The 26,724-nt window shown below is 47.3% G+C and overlaps 1 pseudogene; it reads left to right on the top strand.

Moving 5' to 3' along the window:
* Nucleotides 1-21,884, top strand: LOC144156055 (uncharacterized; annotated as a pseudogene).
* Nucleotides 21,885-26,724: the final 4,840 nt, after the last annotated feature.

Genomic DNA, 26,724 nt, shown 5'->3' with positions numbered 1-26,724 from the left:
ATGGCGTTAAAGTCCATAAAGCTCGACGGCAAGGAGTACGAGGTGTCCACCTACATGGCGGCACCCGAGAAGCTGTGGCAACAAAGTAGTGCACGGACTCGATCTGATGCTGTCTGACAAAGAACTGGAATTTTCCTTCTCATCCGGTAGAATCCTCCCATTCTTGGTGTGCGGAGGATGCGCAACTCAAGTCCGGCGATCATCACTTTTGCTGGCGGCTATGTGATGTCCCAAGATGAATGATCCATTTCGGGGCGCCGATGAAGTGTTTTCTCTACATGAAGGGCTATGAAGTGTGTTACAAATGTGGTCAGCTGGGATATCATTCTGACGTGTGCGACAGTCCGCATAAAAAGTGCAGAGGATGTGGTGAGACCTCTCCGACGAATAAACACACGTGCATGCCGAGGTGCCGACTGTGTGGCAAGGATCACGTAACCAGGGACAAGAGGTGCAAGTCACTGTTCTCAACGACCTGCATTGTCAAGAAGCAAAAGTAGGAAATGAAGCTTGAAGAGGAAGAAAGGAAGCAAGAAAAGCGTTTCAAGGCCCACGCGGAAAATGAGCGGCGCAGCAGGAACGACTGGTTTCAAGATCGTACGTCGAGTAAATCCAAGAATCGCCGCCATTCGAGAGGGCGTTCGGAATGTTTCTCTCGACTGCCATCGCTTGAGAAAAACAGGGGCCCCACCTCAAGGAACCCAAGGAGAGTGGATGTGCACCCTAGTAAAGCCAAAGTGTGGTGGATCAAAGGTTGGGTGGGTAGATAAGGTCTCCCAGGATGCTAAGGCAGAAACGATTAATGCTTTAAAAGAGAAAAACAGAATTCTACAAGAGCAAAATGCGGAATTACGAAAACAAGTTGATGAGATTAAAACACAACTAGCCAGTAAACCCGATCCGCAACCGGAAACACCCCGGGCAAACTGTCTTCCACCTTTAAAGAAGAAGAGGGCAGCGGAAACAGAAGACGGGGAAAATCACGGAGCCAGAATTGTAGCGCTTGAGGCTGAAACACACTCGTTGCATGGAATGCTTCAGACGGTACTTGAGCAGCTGAAACGAGTAGGCAACGTTATTGAGCAGATAAGGGGTGAATTTGACTTTAGGGACAAACAGATACAATGGTTCTACGAAGAAGCTCAAAAACTCAAACAAGATGGCTGTGCACCACTGCACGGTTTTGCAGTGTACTTGTAGTGGTTTCTCACGTAAACGGGCGGTTTTATTGCAATTTTGAACAATGGCGATCGACAGGAGGTTATTGCGCTTCAGGAGTGCGGGAAAAATGCTAAATTTGCGGTTTACAAATCCTATACGGGGTCAGGTAACAATACCCAAGTGACAACCTTTGTAAAGAGAAACGTTACAACGCTGCAACACGAGACGGGGAATGCACAGATCGATCATGTTTTGGTGGAACTCATACCTCGCAACGGTAAAGACAAGAATCTCTTCATCCTGAATGGGTATATTTCGCCCAAGCAGCGCAATAGTGACTTTGGCCTTCTGTTTAGAAAACCAAGGTTATTACAAAAAGCAGTCCACTTTTGATAGTGGGCGATTTTTGTGCGCACCATCCGGCATGCGGATATAAATTCACGCAGATTAAGGGCACAAATCTTTCAGCAACAGGGATTGATTCTCATTACAGACCTTATGCAGCCGACGAGGAAGGGAACTAGTGTATCCGCCGACACGACACCAGATCTAACCTTGGTCGGTACTGGCATCAAGGCCACGTGATGGAAAACCGGAGAAGTCCTAGGCAGCGATCATAGGATTCTAGAGGTTACAGTTGAAAATGGCCCACCAGTGGTCAATAAGCGAAGAGTTAAGGCTACAAATTGGGATACATTTAGAAGAATAGGGTAGGGACAGTACCCGATAAATAATATTAACGATTTGAGTAAGGGGGTTATTCAATCTGTTCACGACGTCACCGAAGATATTGACCTTGATGATCAGGACGTAGTTGATAGCCATCTTGTGATTTTATAGAAGGACAAGAAAGAGTTGGAGCAAAAGATCAACAAGAAAATTGGTGACCAGAATCTCACAAAGCAACTTGGTGCATTAAAGAAAGAAATCGGAGAGCTTGCTTTAGAACTCACTAAGCAAAATTGGGATAATGTTTGTGATCAAATGGATATAAAAATTAGCAGTACTCGAGCATGGCAGCTACTTCGACATCTATTAGATCCACAGAAAACTAAGTCGGAGGCTTAGACAGCAGCTTCAAAAGCTCGTGTATGAATATGAAGGTCCGACGAACAATCTGTTAACCGAGGTTAGGGAACGATACCTCAGTTGTGCTGGTGTTGAGAGTCACCCTGACTACGCGGGCTCGGGAAACCCCGACGTGGGCAATCCCATCACGGTCGCGGAAGTGAGGGCTGAAATCAACCGCCTCGGAACCAAAACGGCTGCCGGGCCGGATAAAATCAGCAACAGGATGCTCAGGAATCGAGATGACGGTTCCATTAGTAATCTAAGAACCTATACCCAAAAATGCTGCGACAAGTCAGAAATACCGCAAAAGTGAAAAGCTTGGAACCTGGTCATTATTTCGAAGCCAGGGAAGAAGCTAGCTTTGAGCACCTCTGACCAAGTTCCATCCCAGCTTTAGTTGGAAAATTGATGGAGCACGTAATCCAAACTAGACTGAATAGATTCATGCAAGATCAAAAGTTGTACCCTGATAATATGATAGGCTTCAGGCCACACCTGTCGGTTTGCGATATCATGCTGCAGCCGAAAGAGCAGGTTATCGACAAAAAGACTGTTGATACTAGGGTAATTGTGGGCCTGGACGTCTCCAAAGCTTTCGATAATGTAAAACACGCAGCAATACTCGAGAACCTAGTGCGCTAAACTTAGGCGTGAAGCCGTATAACTACGTAAGCGATTTTCTCTCGAATCGGACTGCAACCAACAGCTTTGGAGTACAGTCGCTCGAAAATATTAAATTGGGGATAGAGCGACACCGCTAGGGCCCGTCCTCTCTCCGAACTTGTTTAATGTAGCCATGATCGGGCTTCCAGGGCTCCTGGACGAAATAACAAACCTGAATTACACAATATATGCAGACGACTTGACGTTGTGGGTGAACAGGGGTAGCGACGGGCAAATTTAAAGCACACTTCAGAGGGCCATAGATACAATAGAGAAATATCTTGAGCCGATCGGGTTGAAATGCTCGGCAGAAAAAGCAGAGGCTTTTTTTCTGCCGTCTCCAAAGAGGTAAAGGAACAGTCCCCCTTGCAGGAGCAACGACCTTGCTTTACGAGGGAATGGCGGTGCCATTCCGACCATAGACAGTATTAGAGTCCTAGGGCTGCGCCTACAAACAATTGTAAAAACACTGAAACTATCAGGCTACCTGAAGCGAGTACCAGCCAGACGTGCCGGTTACTGACGCACATTCCTAACAAGAATGTGGAGATGAAGGAAACCAATCTCTTAAGATTGGTTCAAGCTTTCGTCATAAGTCGTGTGCTATTCGTTGCCACCTATCTCAAACTTGGTAAAATAGATAAAGATAAAATTGAAGTCATACCCAAGAAAGGAATCAAAACCGACCTCGGTCTTCTTCCAAACACCCCGACGGTAAAGCATCAAAGACTAGGCGGATCCAACACTCTGGATGAGCCCATAAAAGCCGCCACGGTGTCGCAGCATGAAAGACTTTTAAGAAGTAAAACTGGAAGGAACATCATGAAGCGCCTGGGATGCGAACCCTTTCAGTGCTCCAAACAGACTGATATCATACCTAGACTAGGTAGGAATAGACTCATGATTATACCCCTGCATAAAAACATGCACCCGGCATTTCACCAAGCCAAACGAAAGTATAGGGCTATGGCCCTGCAGGCTAAAGTTAGAGGAAGGTCTGATGTGCTCTACACGGACGCTGCCGAATACCTTACTAACAAGACCGCACACACAGCGGTAGTGGTTCGTGAGAGTGGAGACCCGGTCTCGTGCTCCACCGTTAAAAACACAAGTGCAACTGAAGCAGAAGTTGCTATTGCTCTAGCAATAGCACAAACCTGTACAAGGGTGGTTGTTAGTGACTCTAAGACCGCCATTAAGAGCTACGCTATGGGATGGGTCGCGGCCGCTTCTGGTTGAGAGGTCCAATGAGTCAAGAGGTCCAACGAGACAAGAGGTCCAATAGTCACGTGACAGCCAAGTCAGAAGTACAACGAGTCAAAAGGTCCAATTTTGGTCAAGAGGTACAACGCGTCAAGAGGTCCAACGCGTCGAAAGGTCCAACGCGTCAAAAGGTGGTTGCTATATGGTTGTTGGCGAAAAGTAGACAGACAGACTGTTAATAATACCCTACTAGCATGGGCGCAGTTAACAACGGTCAAGCGAACCGCGGTTAGACAAAACCGCACTTTGCTGCGTTACACGGCAGACGAAACTGCGGTTACCCTGCTAACCATGGTTAACGCAAACTGAGCTTGGCCACCTCAGTTCAGTCACGCTGACCGCAGTTGCCGCAGCCGCAGTACACAAAATCGTGCAAGTCAGTTCGGACGCAAGTGGCGGCGCATCAGCGAAGGCGGAAAAAAAATAACAAATCACGTGGCGTTCGGAGGATATGAAGGTTCTCAAATAGCGGGCGTACCAAAGCTGTGCCCAAGAGGCGCTTTCGTACTTTGCGTCACTCTCGCAAGCAGCGCGACTGCCCATCAGCAGCGGCTCGTTTCCTGATCCAACCGATCAACTACGACAAAAGCCGTGCTAAATTTGTGAATTCCGCCCGTCGTCCGCCAACAAAAAAAGGATAAACCAGGCAATCGTGAAGCGTTTTCAGCACTCGGAAACCATCGGCGCGCACGCCGGCCGTGCCTGCGAACCCGCCGGCGCGCCTGCCCGCACGGCACCCCACGGTACCGGCCCAGACCACAGCAGCAACAGCTTATCGCCGCTCTTCGAAATCAACCTGATCGCGGAAAAGAACTTCCACATGCGAGAAAGTGGAAGTTAGTGCGGTGAAAAATTCTGCTATATATTGTAATTCGCAGTTGTAGAGATAGCGGCAATCAAATATCCAACGCGATCCTAAGCCTAAAGTTCACAACACCGAGCAGACCTGAGCAAACCAAGCCAGTTGCGAGCTTTTGGGGAAGCCCCTCTCCTCGCCGCGCACGACTGCATTGCATTTGGCACTGAAACGACTGCTTTAAAGATGTTTCCTTTTGTCTACACTGCTTCTCTTTTGTTTTTTTGATCGTGAAGTTAAAAGTGTGGTCATTTATTTTTGTTACGCTCACAACCAAGTGACCGCTATCACCACACTTGGAATTTCGCGTGTACAAGCCAAAACCGCAGTTTGTGATAACCGCGGTTAAAGTTAAGTATCTACGGTTAACTAGAGTATAACGGTTCTGGTAATGGTTACTAACTGCTTGAGTGACATATTTTGGTGTTTTAGAATTTAGGGTCTGTGTTCCAGCATATGCGTTCTGACACATATTATACTAATTCTATAGAAATTCTCCCTTCAGCGTCTTACGTTCAGCCTTCCAGTTTAGTATCTCAGTACTCTTAATCACCAATACTTCCTTGCGTAACGGTGACCAGTCCTTGGATCTCGTGTGTTCTGTATTTTTTTAAACGTGACTAGCGATCGGGGCCCCTTTAAAAGGTTGCCGAATGTTGTAGTCCCAAAACCGAATTAATATTCTTTCAACGCGTACGACAGATTACGCGTTTCTTCTTCACTGTAAAGTAAAATAATTCAGGTTCCATCTAGTAACTTCCCAACGCCGACACCCCCTGTGAATTAGCTTTCAGCGCTATGCTAATTATTTCACTGAATAAAGGTATAGTGAGGAATTATTATTGAAACAGAAACGCACAGTTAAAGGAACCATTTATTGAACAGTTGAATGATATTAAAATGAAATGAGATGTCCGCAACAATGAAGTGAACACAAACGTCGAAGAAGCGCCCTACAAAGTCACGGGCACGGTCAAGCGTCGTCGACTAAAATGTAGCGGTGTTTGCAGCGTTATCCCGAACCATCAAACTGGATAGAAAACATTGTCTATCAAAGAAACGTTTGATACACAAAAGTATCGACTAAAAGTATCTTCACATTAAATAAGGTCGCCCGTAGCGGTGCACAAAAACAGAGGAAACCTCGGGTCAGCTCTAAAAAGCTGAAATAGCCTTGCGCCGATAGGCTCTGGTAAAAAAAAGCTTTTCGAAATTACACCGCGACTAGAAGCCCAAACATGGCATCCCTATCGAGATAGTTGATGTTGTCCTGGAAGGTTGGGGCATTTGCCGAGATATAGGAAGAGAAAAGGGCCATCTCCTCACACAACTTCTCGTTCCTTTTTCGGGCTTGCCGTGATGGTGCCTTTGCCACAGCAAGGGGATCCCTCAAAAGGGCTTGAATCCGGTTTTGTGACGCGAACTGCGCGACTTGGAGGAACTGAACGAATTGAGCTAGGGCTTGGTGGGGAGCACTGAGCCGACTGTGGAGGCCATTATGCCACCCCTCTACCAAGTTCGTGGTGCGGGGGCCTTGGTCCCCAAACTGCCCGCAGACATCCTTGACAACCTGGTTTGATAGCCAAAACCCCTCAACATAGTTCGCAAACTGCTGCAGCCGTGCAGCCTGTAGTGGTGCCAGCGGTGGTCACGTTGTGATGAGGTCCGCCAAGAATTCCAGGCGGAAGCTGTCTGGGATGAACGGCAGGTGCCGCACCCTCCGCAGCCGCTCGTTGACCAAAGGGTCGCTGTTGCAGACGCCCCGAAGTCCGAGCTCATCTCGCTTCGTGTTTATAGCCTTTGCAAAGTGGAAAGCACAGCCCTTGATCTTAAAAAAACACAAAAAACACTAAGAGCAGTTCACGCTTATGCTCTAAATTTAACGGGGCTAAATTTAAAACGGTAGTTTTCACTTTTCGAGCATGCATTGAAAAACGGTCAAAGTGTACTAGTTTCACCAATCAACTGGAGGTAGAAAGCGCAACAAGCATGATTGAAACAACGAAAAAAAATACTAATAGTCTTCAGTATATAGGGAGTGCACATCGCGGGACTGTTATAAAGCGAACACGATGTCGGCGCACTTTCGCAGTTTTAACACCATGTGGGAGACGGAAATTTTCTTGCCGACACGAGAGCCACAAATTAAGCACGTCTGTAGAAATATGAACTTCGATGAAATCGGTTAATTTCGAAACAAAAACGATCGCTTGTTCGCGCTAACAGTGTCGCGTCCTGTACAGTTCATACGCTCAAATACAATGTGCAAAATTTGAAATAATGACCAGAACTAAGCAGCGCACTAGGCACTTAAAAAGTTACTCAGGTGGTCAACCCGGAGAAATAAAAAGGAAAAGAACTGCAGATAAAAAATAGAAGGGGGAAGGTAAACAAAATACGACATTTCCACTTTAAATTATCGGCAGTCGAATCTTCCAATGTAATAATGTGGTACTTTGTTACCTGTGTCGGCTGTAATATATTCTTACACCATAGCTTAAAGGCATATTGGCGCGTCTGTTGACCTATTTGCGGCCCGCTGCTGCTTTAGCCAATAACTACTCACTATTAACCAATAACACTGACTTTACTTTAAGGCACTGCCAAAATATTGGTTGAGTTTGAAGCCAAAAAAAAGCTTCTGCTTATATAATACTGCCTTGAATCTACGTACAGATACAGTGGGTTTTTCTCTACGCTGAAAAAAGGAAGGACCTACCTTTGGTGTACTAGAAGACGTGCCAAACACGCTCGTTGTTGCCATGATTACTGCTGCCTCGTAATCGAAAATCCACGTGGTAGTGGTCGTAAGGGCCCCCAGGGACCCAAAACTTCACATCATGGCATCTTTCAAACATGTCAGCAGTACCTCATACGCGCGTACGTCCAATGACTGCATGAGCGCGTACACGACTGGCTGCGCTTCGCCGTTGACGACCGCGTGAAGGGTGTAGAGCTGGCCCGGGTTATGAAACTCATTTGGGTTATACTTGAAGTTGCCGTCTCTGAGCACATACTAGGCGTTTTCCAGTGCATCCAAGTCTTTGTCGACGAAGAATTTAAGCATCCACCGCCCTTCAGTGTTGTCTTGAAACCGGAGGAAGGGGCTCATGTCATGGGTGATCTGCAGCTCTGGCAAAATCGCGTCCACTGAGTTGCCTTTCAGCACGCAGAATTGACGATTTCTCGACAAAGCACGGCGCTTTGCTGCGAAGCCGTAACCAGTAACCATTTCTTTCCTGATGTCCTCGTGGACTTCGGAACTCTGCTCGCTAAATCTGTCCTCGACAGATACTACTGCTTGGTCAAAAGACTCGCGCGGGCGCTTCCTGCTCTGTCGGACGTCCGTACGTACTTCCATCATGTACCGACTGGCAAGTAGTTTGGCCGCTGGGGCGTCGTTTTCCGGTTCGCAGCTGTGGGGTGTGGCTGGGTAGTCCGGGTCTGTCGTCATTTCTCTGTTCTCAAGAGTGAGATGTGCCACGGGAATCTTTTCGCTGGATTCTTTCTTTTTACTCAGTCGGTGACAAATGAGGCATCCGTAGTACTTCACTGCTGGGTTTCTAGGGTTGACTCCCTTGAAAGAAAACTCCAAGACGGCGTTGTTCCATTTGCGACTCTCATGGTTTATAACCGGCCACTTGGAACGGTGGTTAGATGGTACAAACGAAGGCAATACAAAGTTTCGCGACATGGCATCGGAGGGTACAGTTACGGCTTGGCAAGGAACAAGCAGGGTTGTGACCGGCGTGGCGACCAGCGTTAGGCCTTTACCGAGCCGAGGATTATTGCTCAAGCGCCTCTAGTTTATTCTCACTTTCCAGCAATGGTGGCGCCGCCGCGCTACATTTTTCCGAAGCTGCTTGTAGATTATCGGCGTCCCGGGCGAAGGCAGCGAAAGCATTCGGAAACGTGGGGATTGAGAACGCAAAAGCAAAAAGCAATCTAATGTGCTGTGTACAGCAGTATAGAAATGGCTCAGTGCCGGGAAAAAGCAGCGTTCATACCTTTCGTAAAGATAAAGCCCCAAAGGTTTGGATAACTATGCTCCGCATTGGAAAATGTGTCAGCAAGACAGTGGGGTTTGCTGTAGTCACTTCACGTAAGGTGACTTCTTCTAGAGCAAAATCCGACAGTTTAGTTCACTCTCTCGTTATTGATGGTGTGTCTTTCGTGCATGTTGCGTGTGCCGTTTATTAATAGATGGTCTGCAGCCTCTGAAACCGCGGTTGAAGAAAGCCGCCGTACCGCCACATAACATTCCTATGCGCATGCACGAGAAGACAGTGAAGCGAATTCAGAACAAACAGGAAAACGTCATTGTTCTTTCATTACGTGCTGGTTTCTTTTAATAAATGCTGCATTCCAGTTGCATTTCGGTCTTTGTTGGGTTGTTTGTGCTTCGTTCTCTTTTTTAGCATTATGTGTGATTGCTATTTTGAATTTGCCGCTTTTTTTCCTTTATCAACCCCCCCCCCCCTTCCAGGAATGGGCGATGTAGGTATTTGTAACAAATAAATGCACTTGTTACTGCGGCATCGTCGTTTCCGACAACGCGCTGAAAGCACAGCACAGCTCATGTAACAAGCCCTGCCGTAGCGGCGTCAGCGTTTGATAGCTAGTTTCGGTATTTTTATTATTACCTGTAACCTGCATAAACGTCGTTGGAGCTTTCCTTGTAAAGACAGCCCACAAAATTATTATTTACTCGCATTACTCGCACTTCACCCAACACAATTGCGTAAGTGGGAATAACAAAACGCTGTGCATGGTTGCGCCTACCGCGCTCTGCTTGGCGCCTAATAAATATTCGTAAAGTGTGCTTGAACAATTCTACGAGCATGGATGCAAGTGTAGCATCCTTTATAGAACCTGCAGTGCCAACAAACGTTGACGCAGTGCGGCTGGTAGCTTGCGGTGATTTGTTAAAGCTTGGACCTCTCGACTCGTTGGACCTTTTGACTCGCCTCAGCCTCGTCAAGAGGTCGACGGTGAGGCAAGAGGTCCAAAGAGACAAGAGGTCCAACGCGTCAAAAGGTCCAATATTGGACCTTTTGACGCGTTGGACCTCTTGACTCATTGGACCTCTTGACTCAGAATCTCCAGCGGCGGGTAAACAGCTCAGCAAAAAAGAGGAAGTTATGGGGAGAAAATTGTAAACCCGGATGTTTTCGAACCCTAAACTGTACAGCCAATGACATCCGGAAGTTTTTATCCTGGACGCACTCACTGCAATAGCATTGCAGACCTAGTCTACATGGTCTGGACATGCTCTTCCTATTGGCGGTGAGATCACCGATCTCCGCTTAGTTGCTGTATGGCGCTTCGCCGCTGTCGCGGACGGGCGCGCGCACGGCCACCGGAAGTTCAACGGCACGTCCCGGAAGTCGGGCGTCTGCTACGCTTCTCAACCGCTGATAAGCGTCCCCTTTGGGGCATTTTGGCGTTATGTTCTCACTTTATTGCATTTTGGCTATACACATCGCGTTCATATCGCAACGTATGCTATACCGATACATCCGACGTTAATATGAAGCAGAATTTAATTGCGAAGGACAACGAAAATGTCACTTGGGTCTTGGTTTGAGAGGAGACGACGCAGCTCGACCGGGATTTATGCTAGAAATTTATGCTAGCGATTTATGCTAGAAAGAAAACAACGTGGGCACGGCGTCAGGCTGTAGCCGAGTTCGTGCGGCCGTTCTGTCAAAACAGTTGTCAGAAAAGTGGTCACTGCAGAACCTGCTGCCTGAGGATGGAGCCCATTTGTCCCTTCTTAATACCCTAGTTACACCGGAACAGTTAACCACGGTTAAGCTAACCGCGGTTAGACAAAACCGCAGTTTGCTGCGTTACACGACAGACGAAACTGCGGTTGCGTCGCTAATCATGGTTAACGCAAACCGAGCTTGGCCACCTCAGATCGGCGACGCTAACCGCAGTTTCCGCAGCCACAGTGCTCAAAATTGCACAAGTCAGTTCGGACGCAAGTGGCGGCGCATCAGCGGAGGCGAAAAGAAAATCACCTGGCATTCGGAAGAGACGAAGGTTCTCAAATATCGAGCGTCCCAAATCTGTCCCCAAGACGCGCTTGCGTTCTTTGCATCGCTGTCGCAATCAGCCCGACTGCCCGTCAGCAGCAGCTCGTTTCCCGATCCGCCCGATCAACTACGACAAAAGCCGTGCTAAATTTGTAAATTCCGCGCGTCGTCCGCCAGAAATGGATATTGCAGGCAATCCTGAAGCATTTTCAGCACTCGGAAACGATTGGCGCGCGCGTCGGCCGTGCCTGCAAACACGCCGGCGCGCCTGCCCGCACGGCACCGCACGGTACCGGCCCAGACCACGGCAGCAACAGTTTATCGCCGCTCTTCGAAATCAATTTATCGCGGAAAAAGAACTTGCACATGCGAGAAAATGGATGTTAGTGCGGTGAAAAATTGTTCTATGGGTTGTAATTCGCAGTTGTAGAGATGGCGCCGGTCAAATATCTACCGCGATGCTAAGCCGAAAGTTCCCAACACCGAACAGACCTAAGAAAACCAAGCTGGTTGAGAGCTGTTAAGGAAGCTCCTCTCCTCGCCGCGCGCGAGTGCGTTGTGTTTGGGTCAGAAGCGACTGTTTTAACGGTATTTTTTTGTCTACACTGCTTCTCTTTTGTTGTTTATCGTGAAGTTAAAAGTATGGTAATTTATTTTTGTTACGCTCACAATCAAGTGACCGCAGTCAACCAACTTGCAATTTCGCGTCTAACAGCTAAACCAGCAGTTTGCAATAACCACGCTTAAAGTTTAGTAACCATGGTTAAACTTAACTGCGGTTACTTTCGACCTGTAACTAGGGTATAACCACCCAACGCCGTTATAAATCCGGCTTAGAGCGAGGGAATATGCGTAACAAGAACCACAGCTTAAAAACGAGCCGTACTTTGTTTGAAGTAATTTTTTCCAGTGGAAGAATTTTGTCGTGTTTGAAATTATTTTCTCAATTGTTTTTGTATCATCACTTTATGGTGATCATGGTAATCTAGAACATTTATACCGGTTTGGAAAACGTGTTTTGAGTTATTTTTGGCGTTTAGCGTTCACGCAGTATTAGATTTAGAAAAATCGCGCCAATCCACCCTGTGAATGTGGTTGGAAAGCAAAGCTGTAACCGGCACCGAAAACGATTACCCATGCGACTTCACTTAAATTGACTCACGTCGCTCTACATTACGGAAACCAGAGAGAAGTGAAATGCACCTAACCACAGCCTTTATTACTTGAAAGGGATATTTTTGGTAAGGTTAAATCAATGCATGATGCATGAACGGTTGTTTGTTGAGTTGTATTGGCCATCAATGGATACTTTTTTATGAAATAAAAGAGAGCTCAAACCAGGTGTTAGAAGATCTCACTTCTCCGTCCCTGCCGCCGGGGACGGAGGCGAAGAGATCGGCTGCAGATGCGTAGGAGGAGAATGAGGAGAATGTGGAGGAGAAAATACTTCTATTCGCATTTCTGAATGGCCCGGAGCGCTGCACAGAGGAGTGGTTCCTTCTTCAATGGAGCCCATATGCAGTCCCCGCCGCCTGTGCTCTGTATACCAGCTGATTCTGGGTAGGCAGAGAGGGGCTGGACAGCAGCATCTGCCATTGCTCATGTTGGGTAGTTTACGGAAAGAGAGGAAGGTTCTGAGGGCTAAAGTTGCACACCCTGATTATGTAGCGGAGTGTTTCTACTTCAGAGCAAAATTTACATTCAGCGTTGTAGTGATTCGGGTGCATTAGTGAAGACGCGTCGGGTGTGGGAAGGAGCTGGATTGTATGAGCCATAGGGTAGTTTGTTGTTCTCTGCAAAGGTCAGGGTAAGGTGAAGGAGGTTAGTTCTGGAGTTCGCCACGATGATGCCGTACCGCTGCCCTCGATGTTTTGAGGCGTCTGTGTAGATAACTGCATGATCCCCACCGAGGGTGGTGTTGAGCGCTTGAGCCCGTGTTTGTCGGCGACCCTCGTTGTGTGAGGGGTTCGTATTTCTAAGCATCTATAGTTCTTGTCGCCAAAAGTCCAGGGGTACATCAAGCGAAGTGACATTCTGTGCTGCCCGGCCAATCTAGTGAAGGATGCGGCGACCAGTTATGCTCAGTCGTAACTTCTGGTTAGAAAGATGGCCCTCTGCCAACTCTTCCATCGTATCGTGGAGCCCCGTGCTAAGCAGCCTCTCTGTGGACGCACTCATGGGAAGACGAAGGGTCTGCTCAACCACTTTTCTAATTATTATATAAAGCATCTTTATGTCCTCCTCGCCGAGAATAAGACAGGGGTTTACGTAAGTGATTCTCCAGAGGACAAAAGCTTGAATTTTATCGAAACGTATCGGATTCCTTGAGGCCTCGCTTCTTGGTGGCAACCCGCTTGATCATGTGCATGATTTGATTGATGCTGTGTTTGAGGCGCTGCAAGGATACGCCACGCTTGGTGTTGGCCTGGAGATGTAGGCCCAGGATCTTTATGCTGGGGCTTGGAGTGATGGCATGGCCATCAAAGGGTATTCTAATGTGTTCCTTGTGTGTCGTTTCGCGCGAGGGCGGAAGACAAGGAGCTGGGATTTTTTGCGTGAACAGTGGAGGCCACAGGCTGTAGCACATTGGTGTAGTAGAAGAGAGATTCCATGCGTTGGCGTGAACTTCCATTAATTTTTGTAACTCCTAGCACATGCGCAATCCGCGTACAGGGCCGCTAGATGTGCTGTGGGTGGAGCGCACAGCAGCGCGAGATGTCGCGTGAAGCTATCACTTTGCATTCACCGAGAAAGCAGGGGGTAAACACGTTGGTGTTCTTGGTGAGTGCACCTCCTTTCTTCCCCGTTTCTGCGTCGGCTTGTAGCTAAATCGGTCAGACGACGAGCTCCCGCTTTGTTATACCAGTAGTTCCAGGTTCGATTCCTGGCGGTGCCAGTGAATTCTTTTATTTGTTCGTGGGAGTTTTCTGGTGACACCAACGGTCGCGAAGAACCCTTGGGGGGTAGAGGTAGAAAGCTTTGCTTTAAAACGACACTGATATGGCCTTTGCGTTTCGCTGTGTATCACGCACGTCGTGCAGAATATTGCAAAACTTCCAAGTGGAACGTCTTCCCAGACGACTTCTCTGGTCTGCTTGTGCAGTTGACGGTGCAACAAGCAGGCATTTTTGGGGGAATGCGCGCGAAACAGGCCCATACGTAGCATGCGCTATGCGGGTAAAGCTGGCTCGAAAATGTGTCTAAACACGGATGCCGCCTTGATGCCACGCTGTAGTCGCCAGATCAGTAGTTGAAGATATGGCTAACAATTTTTCTTGAAAATGTGGCACGAGTTTAGGGCACTAAGCTACAAATAAGCAACTTTTATGGCAATAACTGAGTTTGTTTATGAGTTTGTATGCTTTTTATAAGTTTTCTTGAAGTATTTATGCTTTACGAACAAGAATAGTCTTCATGCTTTACGAACCATTGAAGACTGGAATTCACTGCCTTCCGACTGCGTGCACGCTCCGACTTCTTCTAGTTTTGACCTCTGTGTTAAGAACCTTCTCTAACCCTCTCCTGCTAATGGTGAAAAACCGTCGCAGTATTCCTTAAATAAATAAATAAATAAATAAAATAGAATAAATGAAATATTAAGCAAAAATCAAAACATCCCCCTCGCGAGGGGCACGATCAAATGCAGAGCATTTCCCCGGGGGGCGTGCCTGCAAGTCTTATGGATTACGTATTGGTTGTTGTTGTTGTAATTGTTGTCTTCCAGCGTAGACATTGTCGATGAAGTCGATGGTGAAACGTGAAACGTGCCGTGAACCCCCTGCCGCGGCTATTACGTAACGTGGAGAGGCTACGACGCAACGCGGCGCGGCTATGACGCAACACAATCCACTTTAATCCAACCCAATCCAAATCCAATCCAATCCAAGCCAAGCCAAGCCAAGCCAAGCCAAGCCAAGCCAAGCCAATCGAATCCAATCCAATGCCCTTCGCGAGAGAGTGTTAGAGCGCCGAAATCGCGCCACCACATGAACGCGAACCGAACGCGGCGAGAGAGGGTGTTGCGAGCGGAGAGAAGGCGAGGAGGACTCGGGGGAGAGGGCGCACCTGTGGCCGACGGTTGAATGAGTCAAGGATATAAGGCGCGTGCGTAACCTTCCATTCTGTGTCGGCTCCGTGGAGCAGTCGGTAAAGTGCCGTGTACCTTGCGTTCCCCCCGCAGAGTCGTGGGATCGAAACCTGGCGCCGGAAGGTATTATTTCTTTATATAGTGGGCCTCCTCGATTATCAGTCCCGTATCGTCCACGGACTGCCCGAAACGCGATCCGGTGCTCGATTTTCCCATCTATTCCTATGGGTCTTCCGGTCCGAACGCAGTCTTCAGACTGCCCGCGGATCGTCCAGGACTGCTAAATCGAAGAGGCCCAGTGTAGGGTGCGGACTACGTAGTGATGCGGACTACGGACGCCAACGCGGGTGACATCGTGAGTTACTAAAATGCTCTGCATTTAAAAGAGCACGTTGGGCTGAGGCGCCAAATTCAGTTTCGGTATGTTGTGAGGAGCGACAGTCATGTGGGGGTAATTTACAAAGGTTCACTCTAACTGTGTCACTTCGTTGCTTGCGAAGACAAGCTTGGGCAGACTTCCGACGATACGGAATAAAGCCGCCGCCGCCTATCTTCAAGGACACCTTCCCTACATGTCCGTAGTGGCTGCTGCCGATTTTAACTCGCCGTCAGCCGGTCATGTCATGTTACGCGAGACATTGCTGGGCAGATCGGCTCCTTTTGGCCGTATATGATTCGTAAATTAAAAACAAACAAACGTACGAAACATTTTACCATGCCTAGCGTATAACTAGGCTCTTGTTTACGAGTGCTGTTATACTTTCACTGAACGGTGTTTTACTTGAGTGAGAGATAAAACAACCGCCAACTAATCATAATAATGGTAACTTTATTTGCACAATAAGGTGGTTTTCTAGCGGAGGGCAAGGCGAAGCCGAAAGGTAATCACGAATGTGGGTGCAGAAATCTCCTGTATGGATGTGTGCGATTGGTGCATGCTTCTTCGATCGCTGAAACACGCAATCTGAAATTTTCGAGAATATATTTGATGCTTTGCATGATACATTCCTAAACTCGGTGGATCAGCGGCGTTATTTTATTACGTCTACTTGCACCTCTACTCTCATATGACCTTTGTATACACCTGCACAGAGGAGGACAAGAAGGAGTAAACTTCATTCATGTGACATGGGCGCCCGTGTGGTGGGGCTTAAAGAAAAATTATTCTGTCCTTCCCTGGGTGTCTTCGCCAATGAACGGAAACGGCCACTTCTGTTCACGCCCAATTATCAGGACCACCCCGCCTGCAGGTGGTTTTGCCTGAAATGCCTGCGGGTTCGGCTGGAAATCTGCCTGTCAACAGAAACCGCCTAGGAAGCATGTTGAGGTAACGCACATATGCACTTTCTTGTGTCGCGATGGGACCATCATGTATTTTGTACAAGGCGAAGTCGACGAAGGATATACGTCTCCCTTGAAAAGAAAATTAACTTGAGTGCACCTATAAAATGTTATTGCCGCTCATTATTTCAATCATAGTGGTTAATTTTGAAACAGCTGCCCAACATAACTATAGCAGGTGAATCAGACTGCCTTGCATGAGACTATCAATCGCTAATATAAAGTATTCAGACACCTATTGTGTATAGCATATGACAGTCATTAAGAAAGCGGACAATAAATTGAACTCTCAATTTTATTATTTGCGACAGTTATCTGCACGTATCGGTTCGTTCTTCAGCTGTGTACACCAGATGAAAGGAAGGAATGCAATATGCGAATGCGATACGCGATGGAAGGAATTCGATATGTGTAGCACAGCCTTCTCATTTATGCCAACATCAAACCGGTGGCCGCAAAGGTGTCACACCAGACCTTGTGAAATTTCCACGCTTCCATTCCAGCGTGCTCATAGCAACAAGGATGATAACGAGGTTGCATTACCGAAGCTGGGTTCCAGTAATGCTGTAGCTGAATATGAAAGTTCTGGCTAATGCTCATTCAGATTTTGGTCATCAGCATTTTTATTTTCATCAAAAATATTGGGCCATCACAATGCCATCAGCCCGTGTATCATGTGCTTCACACCACAGAACATATTCCGTGTCGCAATTCGGGAAACGAAAAAAAGAAATTTGACATTGTCAGCCTTGCCTTCTCATCCTTCCACCGGTTTTGTTTGAGGCGTGAGAAGCTATTTGTGCAAGCTAAGCCCAATAAAATCTTGCGCACAAGTTACTTTTTATACGTACATTACTCTTTGGCTGCCAGAACAAGCAAAAATAAACAGAAAAAGCAAGAGGGTCATATGTATGGACAATTCTCATCCAGCAAATTTTATTTCACCACCAGTAATACCACCAGACCTCTGGGGAAGTTTTTGATGGCAAGATCAAGGCTAAGATGACCTAATGTGCGACTTCAAAGAAAGGAAGAAACTTTAGAAGAAAGCTAGGGAGGTTAACCAAGGAAAAAAGAAGAACTGTCCAGCTGGCTGTGCTACATGTGGAAATGGGAACAGGAAACTTGAAAGGAAAGGAAAGGACTGGCACAAATAAAGGATAAAAATTCGGGAGAAAAAAAACATGGCGTGGAAATGGCCAGTACAAAGACAGCACCATGGGTGAAAAAAAGATAGGCATGAAACAAGCAGGCAAAATGACAAAATGGGCAAACGAAGGATGCTGCATGTTGGTAACACCCCTGTAGCACTTGTGACTGTTTTTCTCTCTCATTCAGTTCAATCTGCTTCTTCAAGGAAAGAACTGATTTGGCTACTTCAGCTACATCCTGTCTAAAACCACTGAAATATGTTCGATTTTCTGTGTACATAATGTAAATAGGGTACATAATTTCTAATTTTTTTGAAATTTCTCCTGAAGTGTCTGCTCCTTCGTGGCAAGCTTTCGTGACTAACTGCCTCGTAGAATTGCATTTTCTTTGTTCATTTTTTGCTCTTTTATGCTGCCTCTGCTTGTATTTGTTTATTTTGTTATTCTCCTCTTCTCCGGTGCTTAAGTTATTTTTATCATGACATTGTTTTTTCTTCCATAAGGTTTTTTTTGGGCTTTTAGCCCTGTCTGTTTATTGGCTTTAAACCTGCCATAGCTTTGCTGGAAATACTTCATCACACAATTTTCCTCTTTCTTTATTCTGGGAGAGGGGGCATGAAATTTTAAAAGGTAAAGAGCCCTGCAACGACTAATGCACTACTTTCTTTGTGGTTGGATGTACTGAAAGCTACAGTTCTACAAACCCAGAATGGAAATGCACGTTCTACATGGTATCTTCTAGTCTCTGGTTTGCTTTCGTATAGATTTTGTTTAAGCTGCTATTAAATAGAATAATTGCGACCTAATGTAACCTGACAACGTTAATCATGTATCTTGTGTGACGTCCCCAAGCATACAATCAATGCGAAATCTTCTAAGGTTACTTAGAAAAAGGAAAAATCTCTTGAGTGAGTTTCATGATGCACATGACATAGTAATATTAGGCTTGGGTGTTTCCCGGTTATTGAATCTAAGCTAATGCAAGGGCCACTACCTAAAAGCATTTCAACTGGAAAAAAAAGTTGACACACGTGCTGCAGGGGCCTCGTAGACAGGCACAGGCACAGAAAGCGTATTTGTTTAGCATAAAGTGCAGCCACAAATACGATTTCCATTTACACGCATTTCTTGGAAGCGTTGTCCAGTTCGAACTTCCATTCGCTAGAAAAGCAAGTAGTTGTAAAGAGCACCTCAATAGATTGCGAAAACAATCAGCTAACGCATACCGGGGGGGGGGGGGGGGGGGGGGGCCGGAGAGGCGCGTGAAACATGTTAACAATAGCGCTGTACAGAGGGGACAACACAGAAAAGACTACACAGGACTAGGGCTGCATATCAACTGAACTCTTTTACCACACACAAAAGGATATACACAGAAACAGCGCATGCGCGAATACGCGGGAAGCCACCAGAAAAAAAAAATTAGTGTAAAAAAGCAATCAGGGGAAGTGATTTCTTTTTAAAGGAAGAAGAAAAATAAATTGACTGGGGATATTATTAAGCTCTCATGGGAGCTCATCTGCATTTAACACAGTCTCAAAGCGGGAATACTAGAGGAAATAGGATAGGAGAGAGAAAAGTAAAGATAAGAAAGGTGAGAAAAGAGTAGAGAAGAGTAGTTACACTGTGGTCGATTCCGTCGCACACAACACACCACGAACACTGTTGGCTGGCGTAATGCTGCGTCCGGGAGACGAGAAACCTCGAAGGGAACAGTGAAGCGTGGAGGCGAGCATGGTGCGACGAAGAGCGAAGTCTGCGGCGGTCCCGACCGCTTTGGCGCTTTGACCGCTTTGACGGCGGGCGCGTTGTGTGTTGTGCCCTCCCTCTCCGCGCCGGTGCGGTTACAAAAATAGAGGCCACGCCTAAGCAAACCAGCTACGTTTGGAAGTCGTTATGTGACCACGGCACCTGCCAGTTTGTGCATCACACCATCGGGGACCCGCGCCCTGGAGGACTCCAACGTACTCCCGGGCCCCGAATCACCGTGATCGTCTCGGACGCCCTGGCCTACAACGAAGCCATGCTTCCCGGGTAGCCAGCCGAATCGCGTCCGACAGCGGTGAATCGTCCGGCCCGGTCGGTGAATATTGTGGGACACTGTCTCATATGCATGGAACTGTTCGATTTTTTTCGTTTAGTTAACTACTCCGCTTCGTAATATTCATTTGTTAACTCTCCTGTTTGTATCATTTTGCCTAATTTTGAACTGTCTCTGTCATTTGAATTCGATATAAGTTGTCTGTCATCAACGATTCGTTACCTCGTGCTTCTGAAGTATTTTGCCTGTCTAAACATAAGTCGTTTTGCTGTTTTTGTTCAAGGCTCTGGCTCATTCTTGCCGCTCTGGTCGGCGAAAGCCGAACATCAGACGGCCACCCCCTTCGTCACCTGTGCCCTGTAGATTCGGTGGGGTTGTTGGCGCGCTTGAGTTGACTTCCCATATCTTCTGACAGTGCACCCTATTAAGGAGACGGTGACAATTTCTGGCGTCCGTGACAGGACGTGTGATGTGAGCGATAAGGTCGAGAAAGAGCCTGGAACTTTTTTGGGATAGGTTGTTACTGCATTTATAAGTTGGTGCTCTTGTTAACTTTCTCTGTGTAGACAAACCTATCTAGAAGCTAGGGTATTATGACTAGATTGCGATACATTTGCAATCATGGATTTAGAAAAGATTGTAGCGTTGGGCTGCCATCTGGGCCTGTCGGGGGTCGAACTACGAAAGTAGGTAACACAGAAAGAAAAAGAAGAAAACGAGAAAGCTGAGAGAGCCAGACAGGCAGCACGGGAAGAGGCTAAAAGGGCTGAAAGAGAAAGAGACAAAGAATTTCAGAGACAACTTCAGTTGGAGCGAGAGAAAGCGGAGCGAGAAGAAAAATCCCAAGAGGCAGAGGCCGAAAGGGAGCGAGCGAAAGCGGATCGAGAGGAGAAAGCACGCAATGATGAGATTGAGAAATTAAAAGCAGAAATCGAAGCACTGCGTTTGGAGAGAGACTCTACGTCAGGCGATCGGAGCATAAAAGAAGAAAATTACGGCGTACCACTGACCCCGAGCAAGCTCCTTGTGGCATTTGACGAAAAAAAGGATGATCTCGACGCTTACATTCGTGGTTTTGAAGGAATAGCCAGAAGCCAAAATTGGCCGGAAGACCAATGGTCTACTGCTAGAAGCACCCGCTTAGGCGGCGAAGCACTGAGCCTGTTTCGGATATTGACCCCAGAGGACGCTGCTGATTACAGCAAGGTCAAGACCGCGCTGTTAAGAAGGTTTCGCTTCACAGTGGATGGCTTCCTAGAGAAGTTCAGAAGTGAAACACCCGCACATGGTGAGACCGCCACTCAATTTGCGGCTCGCCTGAGCCACTACTTCGACCGCTGGACAGAGCTAGCCGAAATAGGAAAGGAGTATGCATCACTGCGGTAAAAGAGCAATTTCTGAATGCGTGTCACCCAAGTCTTTCTCTGTGCCTGAAAGAAACAAGAGCGAAGTCTCTTGCCGGAATGCTGGAACTGGCCGACCAGTACCTTGATGCGCAGAGAAGCACTAGTCTAGGAAGGGCAAAAAGGGAGAAATGAGAAGACCTTGGACGCATTGAGCCGGAGAAGAAAAAATGGCCGGTCAGAAGCCCCCGCCCAAGTGTTACATGTGTAACAAGTTGGGGCAGCCCGCAAACAACTGCCGGAGCAATTTTACGGGAAGCAACGCTCCGAAAAGCTTCAATTGCGGGCGCCATGGACACAAGGCAGACGTTTGCAGGAGCAGCAACAAAGTGCCTCAAGTTTCGTGCGTCTACGCACCACCCAAGCAGCCAAAGCCCGACAATATCAGCGAAGGCTTTGTAGAACTCAAGAATGGCAAAAAGATCCCGGTCGTGAACGCAGACATTATGACGGGATCGGAATTCTGAGGGGAGCGTATGCCCGTTGCTCAGAGAAAGTTGGCCGATCAAGATGTTTCAGTTTTGCGTGACACAGGATGCAGCATAGTAATCGTGCGAAAAGACCTGGTACGAGATGAAGATGTCACCGCTGAGACTAGCTATGTGTACTTAGCGGACAGCACCATTCGAAAGTTACCCGAGGCTCAGATCGAGGTACAGACTCCATACTACAGCGAAAGGGTAAACGCCCTCTGCATGAAGACGCCGCTGTACGACCTCATTCTCGGCAACATCAATGGAGGGAGAGCCCCCGACGACCCCATAGCTTCACCGACCCAGGAAGAAATACCCCCTGACACGATCTAACAGCAAGCTATGGACGAGCCGCACCCCCATGTCTCGGCCGAAGGGGAAGTCGCGGCCGTGGTAATACGAGCACAGTCAAAAAAGAAGGCGCGGCGCTTTCAGCCGTTAAAGACTCCTGTGCCGACGTACGAACCACCTCAAGAGGGCAGTTATGCCGAAGAACAAGAAAAAGACCACTCTTTGAAATCCTGCTTTGCACCCATCGGCAAGGAGACGAAAAACTCGAAGAATAAGCATAAGATCGAGTTCAAGTTGGAAGATAACCTCCTTTACAGGTGATTCACCGAAAAGCCCGTTCAGGAAGTACGCCCACCAGTAGTCCCCATTGGCCGCCAACAGACCGTCCTGAAAACGGCCCATGACGGCATCATGGCTGGCCACTTGGGTGTGGAGAAAACGAAGGACCGGATACTGGAAGCCTTTTTCAGACCGGTTACCACAGCAGACGTGAAGAGGTTCGTCGCTTCGTGTGACATTTGCCCATGAACGATCCCCAAGGGAAGAGTGCCACGAGTACCCCTGGGAAGGACGCCAGTTATAGAAACACCGTTCCACCGAGTGGCGATTTACATCGTCGGTCCGATCCACCCACCGTCGAAAGCTGGAAACCGATTCATCCTCACGCTGATGGACTGGGCAACCCGGTACCCGGATGACATTGCACTGCCAAGCATCGAGACGGAACGCGTCGGCGAAGCGCTAGTCGACATGTTTTCTCGCGTGGGAGTCCCCAAAGAGGTGTTGAGTGACAGGGGGACCAACTTCACATCCGAACTCATGAAGGAAGTAGCGCGGCGGCTCTCAGTACGCCAACTCCACACTAGCCCATACCACCCGATGGCCAACGGGATGGTTGAAAAGTTCAATGGAACCTTAAAACTCATGTTGAAGCGAATGTGTGCGGAGAAACCCGGGGACTGGGATCACTACCCAGCTCCACTGCTCTTTGCGTAGAGAGAAGTGCCGCAAGCAAGCCTCGGATTCTCTCCCTTCCAGCTACTCTACAGCCGCCACATCTGAGGTCCCCTGTCCATCTTTAAGAAGATATGGAGTAATGAAAGTCTGGATGAGGAGACCAAAACTGCGTATCAACATGTTCTCGACCTTCGTAACAGGCTGGAAGAAACCTGTCGCGTAGCGCACGAAGAACTCGAGAAGGCAGGAGCCCGTTATGCGAAGTTGTGCAACCGAAAGACGAGGAATCGACGATTCCAGACCGGAGACAAGGTCTTAGTCCTTCTCCCTACAGATAACAACAAGCTCCTTCTCCACTGGAAAGCACCATTCGAGGTGAAAGAAAGAAAAGGGGAAGCTGACTACGTCATCGAGGCACCCAGTGGGCCCAAAATCTTTCACGCCAACCTGCTAAAGAAGTACGAAGAAAGGAAACCCAACACCAAAAAGACGATGTGCAACGCGATATGCGGCGTATCTGAACTGAGGGAAGAGATCGGCATACCGGTTCCGGACTTTGTTAAGACGGAAGGCATCGCTGACGTCAAACTTTCTCCAAACCTTACAGCAACGCAAAAAGCCCAAATTGAGGCAGAACTGAAGCAACATTCTAAGATTTTCTCGAAAGTTTCCGGCAAAAACTAATTTGGTCAAATGTCACCTGGAGCTCACCACTGACACCCCGGTTCACGTAAAACAATACCCTGTGCCGTTTGCTACGGTGGACAACATGGAGGAGGAAGTGCAGGACATGAAGGCCCTGGACATCATAGAAGAATTAGTGTCACCGTATAACTCCCCGGTGTCTGGTGAAAAAGCCCGACCACACCAATCGGGTCGTCGTAGACTACGTAAAACTCAACAACATACTAGTCGCCGATTCAGAACCAATGCTCCGAGACGATGCTGTATTTGCTGCCGCAGGCGGTAAAAAGCACTTTTCCAAATTACACTTTGTCTTCGCCAAACTGATGCCACGAATTGTCAACGGTGTCCCCGGTGTTAATAATTACTACGACGACGTGTTAATTGCCAACAGCACGTGGGAAGAGCACTTGGCATCACTCCGAGAACTTTTCAGCAGAATTGAAGCGGCTGGACTGACCGTACGTCCAAGCAAGTGTGAGTTCGGGGCAACAGAGATCGACTTCCTCGGGCATCAAATTGGACAATAAGATCTAGCACCGCTGGAAATGAACCTCCAAAAGATCTAATCAGCGCCGGCAACGAAAACAAAATGGCAAGTTCGCGCATTCGTCGGCCTAACAGGCTATTATCGCGAATTCATTCCGAACTATGCCGAGATCAGTGCACCGCTAACCGAACCCCCCTAAAAAGGGGAAAACAACATTGTCAAGTGGAGTACCGCTCAAGAAAAAGCCTTCAAAGAGCTCAAACGGCGCATCTCTAGCCCTCCTATACTTAGACTCCCGGACTTCACTAAGACATTCGTGCTCCGCACTGACGCCTCTCAAACCAGCCTCGGCGCCGTGCTCATGCAGCACTACGAGGGCACGCTTCACCCTATGGAAACCGGACATTGCAGTTTGCGCGCTACTCCAGCGACACCTCTCGCCGCCGCTTAGCAACTCTGGGCGCGCGCGTTGTGTGTTGTGCCCTCTCTCTCTCAGCGCCGGCGCGGTTACAAAAAGAGAAGCAGCGCCTAAGCAAACCAGCTACGTTTGGAAGTCGTGATGTGACAACGTACCTGCCAGTTTGTGCATCACACCATCGGCGACCCGCGCCCTGTAGGACTCCAACGTACTCCCGGGACTCGAATCACCGTGATCGTCTCGGACGGCCTGGCCTACAACGAAGCCACGCTTCCCAGGTAGCGAAATCGCATCCGACAGCGGTGTATCGTCTGGCCCGGTCGGTGAATATTGTGGGACTCTGTCTCTCATATGCACGGAACTGTTCGATTTTTTTTGTTTACTTAACTACTCCGCTTCGTAACATTCATTTGTTAACGCTCCTGTTTGTATCATTTTGCCTAATTTTGAACTATCTTTTGCATTTGAATTCGATCTAAGTTGTCTGTCATCAACGATTCGTTACCTCGTTCTGGTGCAGTATTTTGCCTGTCTAAATATAAGTCTGTACTGTTTTCGTTCAAGGCTCTGGCTCATTCTTACCGCTTTGGTCGGCGAAAGCCGAACATCAGACGGCCACCCCCTTCGTCACCTGTGCCCTGTAGATTCGGTGGGGTTGTTGGCGCTTTTGAGTCGACTCCCCGTATCTTCTGACAGTGCACCCTATTAAGGAGACGGTGACAATCAGCTATGATGCCATCATCTCGTGCATCTTTGCCTTTATTCATTGCTTGAAGCGCCGTTGAGACCTAATCTGTCGTACACGGCGATACCAGCGACGGAAAAGCTTTCTTCTGAATCAGCGACGGAAGTGAACAGTTTTGTGCAAAATTCCGCGGCTTTTTTTAGCATGCCATCAAGTGTATTTCTTTGGTACCCGTAGCGTCCCGGAGTGCATACATGCTATTTTTGCCAACAGTGAGCTTTCTTATAGTCACTTTCAGACTTCCTCCGTGTTTCAATGTTGCTTCAACTTTTGCAACACTGAGTGCACAGCAGTGTTTCTTTTGTAGATCAACTTGGACAGCTCTGCCATTTCTATTTGGTCCCGTGCACTCCACGCTAATATTTTTTTGCATTTGTCAGTAAGGTCCGTAGTTTTTTTTCATAGCTTGGACTCATATAACTTGGGCTGATTTTCTTCTACGGCCGGTTCTGAATGAATGACGGAATTTGTGAAATGCTAATTGGCTGTGTCCAGATCCTTGTAGTCATTGGACAACACGGAAAATTTGTTCTCAAGTAAGAATCTCAATTCATCAACTTTTTTTTTCCACGAAGGGCCGGTTAGGCGTCTTTCTCCTTAGCATCTCTATTATTTTTCTGCTGAAATCCAGGAGAACATGACTTCTGAAAATCCTGTGATCACTTGCATTAACCCCGGTAATTACTTGCTTATCGTGTACCATGCTGCGACTACCAGGTAAAATGATGTCGATTTCGTTTTTTTTGCACCAGTTTTGCCCTTTCCAAGTATATTTCTATTTTTTTCTTTTGTGGAACACTGTATTCATTACCCGAAGGTGATGCCTTTCGGCAAAGGCAACCGGCATTTCCCCGCGGCTGCATATATATATATATATATATATATATATATATATATATATATATATATATATATATATATATATATATATATATATATATATATATATATATATATATATATATATATATATATATATATATATATATATATATATATATATAGCGTATGAATGAAGTACGATGGGGCCGGTAAAAAATATACAGTGAAAGAGAAGACTAATGGGTAACTCGGCTTCGGAGAAGCCTTCGTCAGAATAAAAACAAATTGCAAGTGAACTGGCTTATAAAGCAGCAGGAGCCAATCACAGTAAACATGGTGACACGTGTTGTGTTGGGCAGGACGACAACAGTTGATGAACAAATGATTTCATATCAAGGCTAGCAGGATTTTTAAAAAACCAGGTCACTTTCACTGGCAAGATACAGTGACAGCTGTGCAAAAAAGGTAGATAGAGTAACGGGAAATGGGTGTAGGAAAAGGGCAGTGGATGAAAAACAAAAGTTCTACTTAACAGCGGAGTCAGCAAAAATATATACAATGCAGAGCGGGCAAAAAAAAAGAAAAAGATAAAACAGTAACATCTGAACAGTCAACCTGTCGTAAGGATAGCAGTATAGATAGCATCACTTGTCAGGCTAATGCCGAAGCTAAGACGGAAAAAATGATAGAAATGCTTAGTTGGGGGCACGCGCGCAACCATATACACGAGGGCCAATGCAAACACAAGTATATCTACGTAAGCGGC

This window comes from Haemaphysalis longicornis, unplaced genomic scaffold (genome assembly GCF_048455015.1).
Source record: "Haemaphysalis longicornis isolate Haplotype H1 unplaced genomic scaffold, Haemaphysalis longicornis Haplotype H1 scaffold_1, whole genome shotgun sequence".
Taxonomy (NCBI): Eukaryota; Metazoa; Arthropoda; class Arachnida; order Ixodida; family Ixodidae; genus Haemaphysalis; species Haemaphysalis longicornis.
Note: the sequence above shows the minus strand (reverse complement) of the source record. Positions and strands in the feature narration are given on the sequence as shown.